Genomic DNA, 7,265 nt, shown 5'->3' with positions numbered 1-7,265 from the left:
CTTAGTCTTCTGAATGTTGAGCTTTAAGCCTGCCATGATCTTAGTCTTCTGAATGTTGAGCTTTAAGCCAACTTTTTCACTCTCCTCTTTTACTGGATCTCTTAATAAAGAGACAACTGTTACCAAAGTGAAGCACTTGCACTTTTTCCTGGAGAAGTTGGTAGAAAGTTGCCCAAACCTTCCCGCAGCTGTGCAGGACTACCGCTGGAGTGGTCCAGGTTATCAAACTGTCTGAAATATTTTTCTAGCTTGACCTTCCTCCCTCCCATAGGTGGAATGCCCCAGGCTCCTTCCCACCAACAACTCTTTATTTTCAGTTGAGCACCTTTCCCAGCCTTCTGGATTCTGAGGCTTCAAAGAGCAAGATGACATGTGGAATAATAAAAAAAAACCATCTCAAGATTTTTTAATTAAGTAACAAGATCAATTATTCATGTAATTCAAACTGAATAATTTATTTTCATTACTATTATTATTATTACTACTATTATTATTCAAATCTTTTAAAACCATTTTTTTTTTTGTAACTTCAATTATATAAACCATCGGCTCAAGATATTCTGGGTGAGTAGAAATTACCAAAATTTTTACATAGGTCCAATATACAAGAATTTGATTTTGAAATCCTGTACTAGTTGAATTTCAAGCTCCTCTCAGGAACACATAGAAGAAGACAAATAAAGGGCTCGTGATTTTTGAATATTTCAGCTACTCCTCACTGGATTATGTTAGCACTTTTTGTGCATAAGGTAAGCTAACATTCTGCCATGCCTGCAGTCATTCATGTTTTTAAAAAATGATCATTTCTTTGGTTATCCTTATCCACTTAGCATGGTGGTAGGTACATCCATGGCACTCAGTAAAAATGTACTTTGAGATCTATTTTGAAATGTATGACATTCTAGTGGGTTAGTTAAATAAATACCAGCTTCTTTTACTTCTTACACTAGTAATAATAATATAATATATTCTCATGGAACATTAACAGTAGAACTTTGTTTTGTGATAGTCTTTCTCAAATAGCAAATAACGGGCTATTTTAAAAGGCCCCAGACATTTATATTAAGTGCATCTGCTTCTTAACTGCCCTCAAAATCTCTCCCTCTCAGTCTAAGTGTTGTAAGAGGAATTTCCCTAAGTGTAGGCAAGAGTTCAAAACTGACCACAAGAAACCAAAGCAAAATAAATTAAAAATATGACTCCCTGCCCTCCTGTAATGTTCTTACAGTAAAGGGGAAGTACTGTGCTCTCTCCCTTAACTATTCCTTGGCTGATGGTTTTTCTTGGGAATGCATTTTCTTAGAGAAATCCTAAGAACAAATGTTTTCTTGAAAGGATGTGTGCTTTTGTTGGTATATGTTGACTTAGAAAGAAGATGAAAGAAATGTGGAAGACTAGAAAGACCCTGCAGTTAGTGCAGGGAAAGGGGGAGTAGGGAGGGATTTGTGTTTGCAAGTCCCTATTTTGGCTAAGTGCTAGGATAAATCTAGCTTTTATTATCTTAGGTGATATTATTGCCCATTTTATAGATGAGGAAATCACTGAAAGGCTAATTAAATTGCTTAAATGTACATTTTTTTAAGCAAAAAGCTAGAACTTGAGGTTAACAGATTAAAACAGAACAGTCAGGCTTTTGAGAATGAGCATCTGTGTGGCTTCTCTTCATCAATCAACAGAACAGATCAACCTGGACTGGATTTCAGTGGGGCAGGCACTCATTCAAAATGAGTGTTACACTCTGGCTTCATCTCCTTTAACTGATGTCCAGTTAACAAAGGACTAATACCATAAGCAGAGAGGCAGCTTCACATGTGACTGCCTCTAGAAAAGGAGGCACATAGCTTTCAATTAACACTCAAATGTTAATAGCAGTTATGGTACTGTGTTTATCAAGCGTGGGTCAAGCTGTTTACATATAATTTCTACCTGATCCACAATAACCTTAAAAAATATTATCAATTCCATTTTAAATATGAAGCACCGTAACTTAGAGAAAGTAGATAATTATCATATACTAGATGGAAAGGCCAGTATTTGATACCTAGTTTCTATCCTTAAATTTAGTAGCAATCATTTATCAGCATCACTTATGAAATGAGAAGTAATTATTATCTGGACATTAATTGGTTTTTGGGCCACCTAGCCCCAGAAGGTTAGTATTTTTTGGTAATCTTACCCTTATTTTTCTACTCTGAGCCCATGTGCTTTTCAAGGGTTGACTAGGTTTCCAGATGCACGAGGGGACTCAAATTGATCTGACTCAGTCAGCATGCCCCATTTTGTCCATAATAATGGGTTCATTATAGGCTTGTATGCAAATGATAGCTGATAAATCATGAGCTAGTATTTGGACTTCTGGGAAAGAGAAGTTTTCTCTATTTCCTGCAGACTTGATAGTAAGAGAGTATGGATCTGGAGTGCAGTTATCTTGTGATGACCAAGATGAGTCTAAGGTTACCAGTGCCTATTTTCTGGTGTGTGAGAATGAAGAACAGAGTCAACTCTCATGAGTATGAACAGAGAGAGGAATTCTGATGGTTATTTGCTCCTGAATCAAGCTGTACCAAAAGATATCATTACTAAAAGACTCTTGCAATAATGACACGATTTTTATTTGTCTTTTTATGGTAATGTAAGTTGTCTTCTGTTGCTCCAAAGGCAATGAATCCTGATATTTTAATTTTATTAAAAAAATCACTGACTATAAAAGAAGTAACTTGTAAACTAGACAACACTAAAATTAACTTCTACATGTGGAAAGTCATCGTAAACTGGAAAAGTCTCAAACAGCGAAAACAATACATAAAATTGAAGGATTAGTATCTAGACTATATAGAGAACTCTTATAAATCAAAAGATAATAAGAAACTAATGCATTTATTTTTACAATATATTCTTTGCAGCCAAAGATGGAGAAGCTCTATACAGTCAGCAAAAACAAGACCGGGAGCTGACTGTGGCTCAGATCATGAACACCTTATTGCCAAATTCAGACTGAAATTGAAGAAAGCGGGGAAAACCATTAGACCATTCAGGTATGACCTAAATCAAATCCATTATGACTATACAGTGGAAGTGAGAAATAGATTTAAAGGACTAGATCTGATAGTCAGAATGCCTGATGAACTATGGATGGAGGTTCGTGACATTGTACAGGAGACAGGAATTAAGACCACCCCCAAGAAAAAAAATACAAAAAAGCAAAATGGCTGTCTGAGGAGGCATTACAAATAGCTGAGAAAAGATGGGAAGTGAAAAGCAAAGGAGAAAAGGAAAGATATACCCATTTGAATGCAGAGTTCCAAAGAATAGGAAGGAGAGATAAGAAAGCCTTCCTCAGTGATCAGGGCAAAGAAATAGAGGAAAACAATAGAATGGGAAAGACTAGAGATCTCTTCAAGAAAATTAGAGATACCAAGGGAACATTTCATGCAAAGATGGGCTCAATAAAGGACAGAGATGGTATGGACCTAACAGAAGCAGAAGATATTAAGAAGAGGTGGCAAGAATACACAGAAGAACTGTACAAAAAAGATCTTCACAACCCAGATAATCACAAACAGTGTGATCACTCACCTAGAGACAGACATCCTGGAATGTGAAGTCAAGTGGGCCTTAGAAAGCATCACTACGAACAAAGCTAGTGGAGGTGATGGAATTCCAGTTGAGCTATTTCAAATCCTGAAAGATGATGCTGTGAAAGTGCTGCACTCGATATGCCAGCAAATATGGAAAACTCAGCAGTGGCCACAGGACTGGGAAAGGTCAGTTTTCATTCCAGTCTGAAAGAAAGGCAATGCCAAAGAATGCTCAAACTACCGCACAATTGCACTCATCTCACACGCTAGTAAAGTAATGCTTAAAATTCTCCAAGCCAGGCTTCAGCAATATGTGAACCATGAACTTCCAGATGTTCAAGCTGGTTTTAGAAAAGGCAGAGGAACCAGAGATCAAATAGCCAACATTCGCTGGATCATCGAAAAAGCAAGAGAGTTCCAGAAAAACATCTATTTTTGCTTTATTGACTATGCCAAAGCCTTTGACTGTGTGGATCACAATAAACTGTGGAAAATTCTTAAAGAGATGGGAATTCCAGACCACCTGACCTGCCTCTTGAGAAACCTGTATGCAGGTCAGGAAGCAACAGTTAGAACTGGACATGGAACAACAGACTGGTTCCAAATAGGAAAAGGAGGACGTCAAGGCTGTATATTGTCACCCTGCTTATTTAACTTATATGCAGAGTACATCATCCGAAATGCTGGGCCGAATGAAGCACAAGCTGGAGTCTAGACTGCCGGGAGAAATATCAGTAACCTCAGATATGCAGATCACACCACCCTTATGGCAGAAAACAAAGAAGAATTAAAGAGCCTCTTGATGAAAGTGAAAGAGGAGAGTGAAAAGGTTGGCTTAAAGCTCAACATTCAGAATAAGAAAATCATGGCATCTGGTCCCATCACTTCATGGCAGATAGATGGGGAAACAGTAGAAACAGTGGCTGACTTTAGTTTTCTGGGCTCCAAAATCACTGCAGATGGTAACTGCAGCCATGAAATTAAAAGATGCTTACTCTTTGGAAAGAAAGTTATCACCAACCTAGATAGCATATTAAAAAGCAGACACATTACTTTGCCAACAAAGGTCTGTCTAGTCAAGGCTATGATTTTTCCAGTGGTCATGTATGGATGTGAGAGTTGGACTATAAAGAAAGCTGAGCGCTGAAGAATTGATGCTTTTGAACTGTGGTGTTGGAGAAGACTCTTGAGAGTCCCTTGGACTGCAAGAAGATCTAATCAGTCCATCCTAAAGGAGATCAGTCCTGGGTGTTCATTGGAAGGACTGCTGTTGAAGCTGAAACTCCAATACTTTGGCCACCTGATGTGAAGAGCTGACTCATTGGAAAAGACTGTTGCTGGGAAAGATTGAGGGCAGGAGGAGAAGGGGACGACAGAGGATGAGATGGCTGGATAGCATCGACTCAATGGACATGGGTTTGGGTGGACTCAGGGAGTTGGTGATGGACAGGGAGGTCTGGTGTGCTGTGGTTCATGGGGTTGCAAAGAGTCAGACAGGACCGAGAGACTGAACTGAACTGAACTGAAGAATTTATCCATTTCTTGGAAAGAGGGTTGTTCATTTTATTGGCATACAGTTGCTTGTAGTTGTCTCTATGGTCCTTTGTATTTCTGTGGTGTCAGTTGTAATTCTCCTTTATCATTTATAGTTTTATTGTTTTGGACCCTCTTTTTCCCTTGATGAATCTGGCTAAAGATGTATCAATTTTGCTTACTTTTTAAAGAACCAGCTTTTGGTTTTGTTCATTTTGTTTTCTTCATCTCCATCGATTTCTGCTCTGATCTTTGTGATTTCTTTCCTTCTACCAACTTTGGGTTTTGTTTGTTCTGTTTACTCTAATCGCTTTAGGTATAAGTTTAGGCTGTTTAATTGAGATTTTTCTTGTGTCCTGAGGTAGGATTTTACTGCTATAAACTTCTTTCCCTCTTAGAACTGCTTTTGCTGTGTACCATAGGTTTTGGATCATCATGCTTTCATTTTTTATTTGTCTCTAAGTATAAATGATACCCTGTTGGTAAGACTATAAATTGGTATAGTCATTAGGGAGAACAGCATGGAGGTTCCTTAAAAAATTGAAGCTAGAACTACCATATGATCCTGCAATTCCACTCCTGGGCATATATCTAGAGAAAACCATAATTTGAAAAGGTACATGTTAACCCAATGTTTACTGAAGCACTATTCACAGTAGCTAAGACATGGAAGCAACCTAGATGTCTAGCAACAGATGAATAGATAAAGAAACTGAGTATATATATTGAAATATTACTCAGTCATAAAAATGAATGGAAATAATGTATTTGTAGTAACATGGATGGACCTAGAGATTATCATACTAAGTGAAGTAAGACAGACAGAGACAAATATCATATGATATTGCTTATATGTAGAATCTAAAAAAATGATACAAATGAACCTATATACAAAACAGAAGGAGAACCACAGACATAGAAAACACGCTTAAGGTTACCAAAGGGAAAGGGGGGAGGGGAGGGGCAAACAAGGAGTTTGGAATTAACATATACATACTGCTATATATAAAATAGAGCCTGGGTAGCTCAGCTGGTAGAGCATCAGACTTTTAATCTGAGGGCTCAGGGTTCAAGTCCCTGTCCAGGCAACAAAAATAAATAACTAAACAAATGTGTTCTAACCACCATAATGGTCACTGAATTTAAAATACCTAACCAGCAATATATATTATATATAACTGAGTCACTTTGCTGTACACCTGAAATTAACACAACATTGTAAATCAACAATACTTCAAAAAAACTTTAAATAGAATTAAAAATCCAGTTGAAGTAAAAAAAAAAATAATAATAAGACAAATATCCCAAGAAATTACTGTAGTAAATCGAAATGTACTGAGGCAAAAAGATTAAACTCAGCTTCAGTCATATTTTAAAGATAATATGAAGTATAGTTAAAGGAAGAGATATTTACTATTTCTTAGAAATTTGAGTGGTATTATTGATTGCTAATAGGTTAATAACTTTTACCAGTGTGTTAACTCTCAACTTTATTCATACAAAAAATATTTCTTATAATATTTCTATTGTTCTAACCATCATACAACACATTTTATTGATTACATTCTTCAGATATTTCACCTAACCTTCAGGCTGAGAAATTACTTTGAATTATCCTTAAAAAAGTGAAGAGGAATTTATAGAGTGAAGAGACGAAAGGGTACGATAGATAATGTAGGTGAGTAGTGATGGGATAGATGATCAGAAAATTAAATCAGGTAAGATTAAGTCTTGGGCATTATTTCAATATGACAAATGGATCAACGTGAGAGGTTTACACATCACTTCTTTTCCAAAAATTACCTAGGAGTTATTGAGACAAAAACCTAGTGGAGTAAATACCTATGGAATCTGAACCACAAAATTAACTAGACTGTTATTAATTGCTTCTTCTATTGTACCTAACTCAATCTTTCTAGCACTACTCAGTTAAATCAAACCTAATTGTAGATACGTGAAAACATAATCAACTTAGAATACCACTAATCTGAAAGATTACTTTTCTACATCTGGGATAATCATACATTTCTTAAAGAAAGATGTTGAATTTTCTTTTGTACTCCAAATTTCTGTGTTCCATACAAAAGGCATGTCTTAAATAAATGCTTGTTGATTAAAGAATAAATAACAAAATTAATATGAAAAATTTTTAGA

At 36.4% G+C, this 7,265-nt stretch overlaps 1 non-coding gene across 1 annotated transcript; it reads left to right on the top strand.

Moving 5' to 3' along the window:
* The first annotated feature begins 6,126 nt into the window (after nucleotides 1-6,126).
* On the top strand, nucleotides 6,127-6,199 carry TRNAK-UUU (transfer RNA lysine (anticodon UUU)). Its single transcript has one exon. It is a non-coding gene; the product is annotated as a tRNA-Lys (tRNA).
* The last annotated feature ends 1,066 nt before the right edge of the window (nucleotides 6,200-7,265 follow it).

This window comes from Giraffa tippelskirchi, chromosome 2 (assembly GCF_054371585.1).
Source record: "Giraffa tippelskirchi isolate mGirTip1 chromosome 2, T2T-mGirTip1v1.2.pri, whole genome shotgun sequence".
Taxonomy (NCBI): Eukaryota; Metazoa; Chordata; class Mammalia; order Artiodactyla; family Giraffidae; genus Giraffa; species Giraffa tippelskirchi.
Note: the sequence above shows the minus strand (reverse complement) of the source record. Positions and strands in the feature narration are given on the sequence as shown.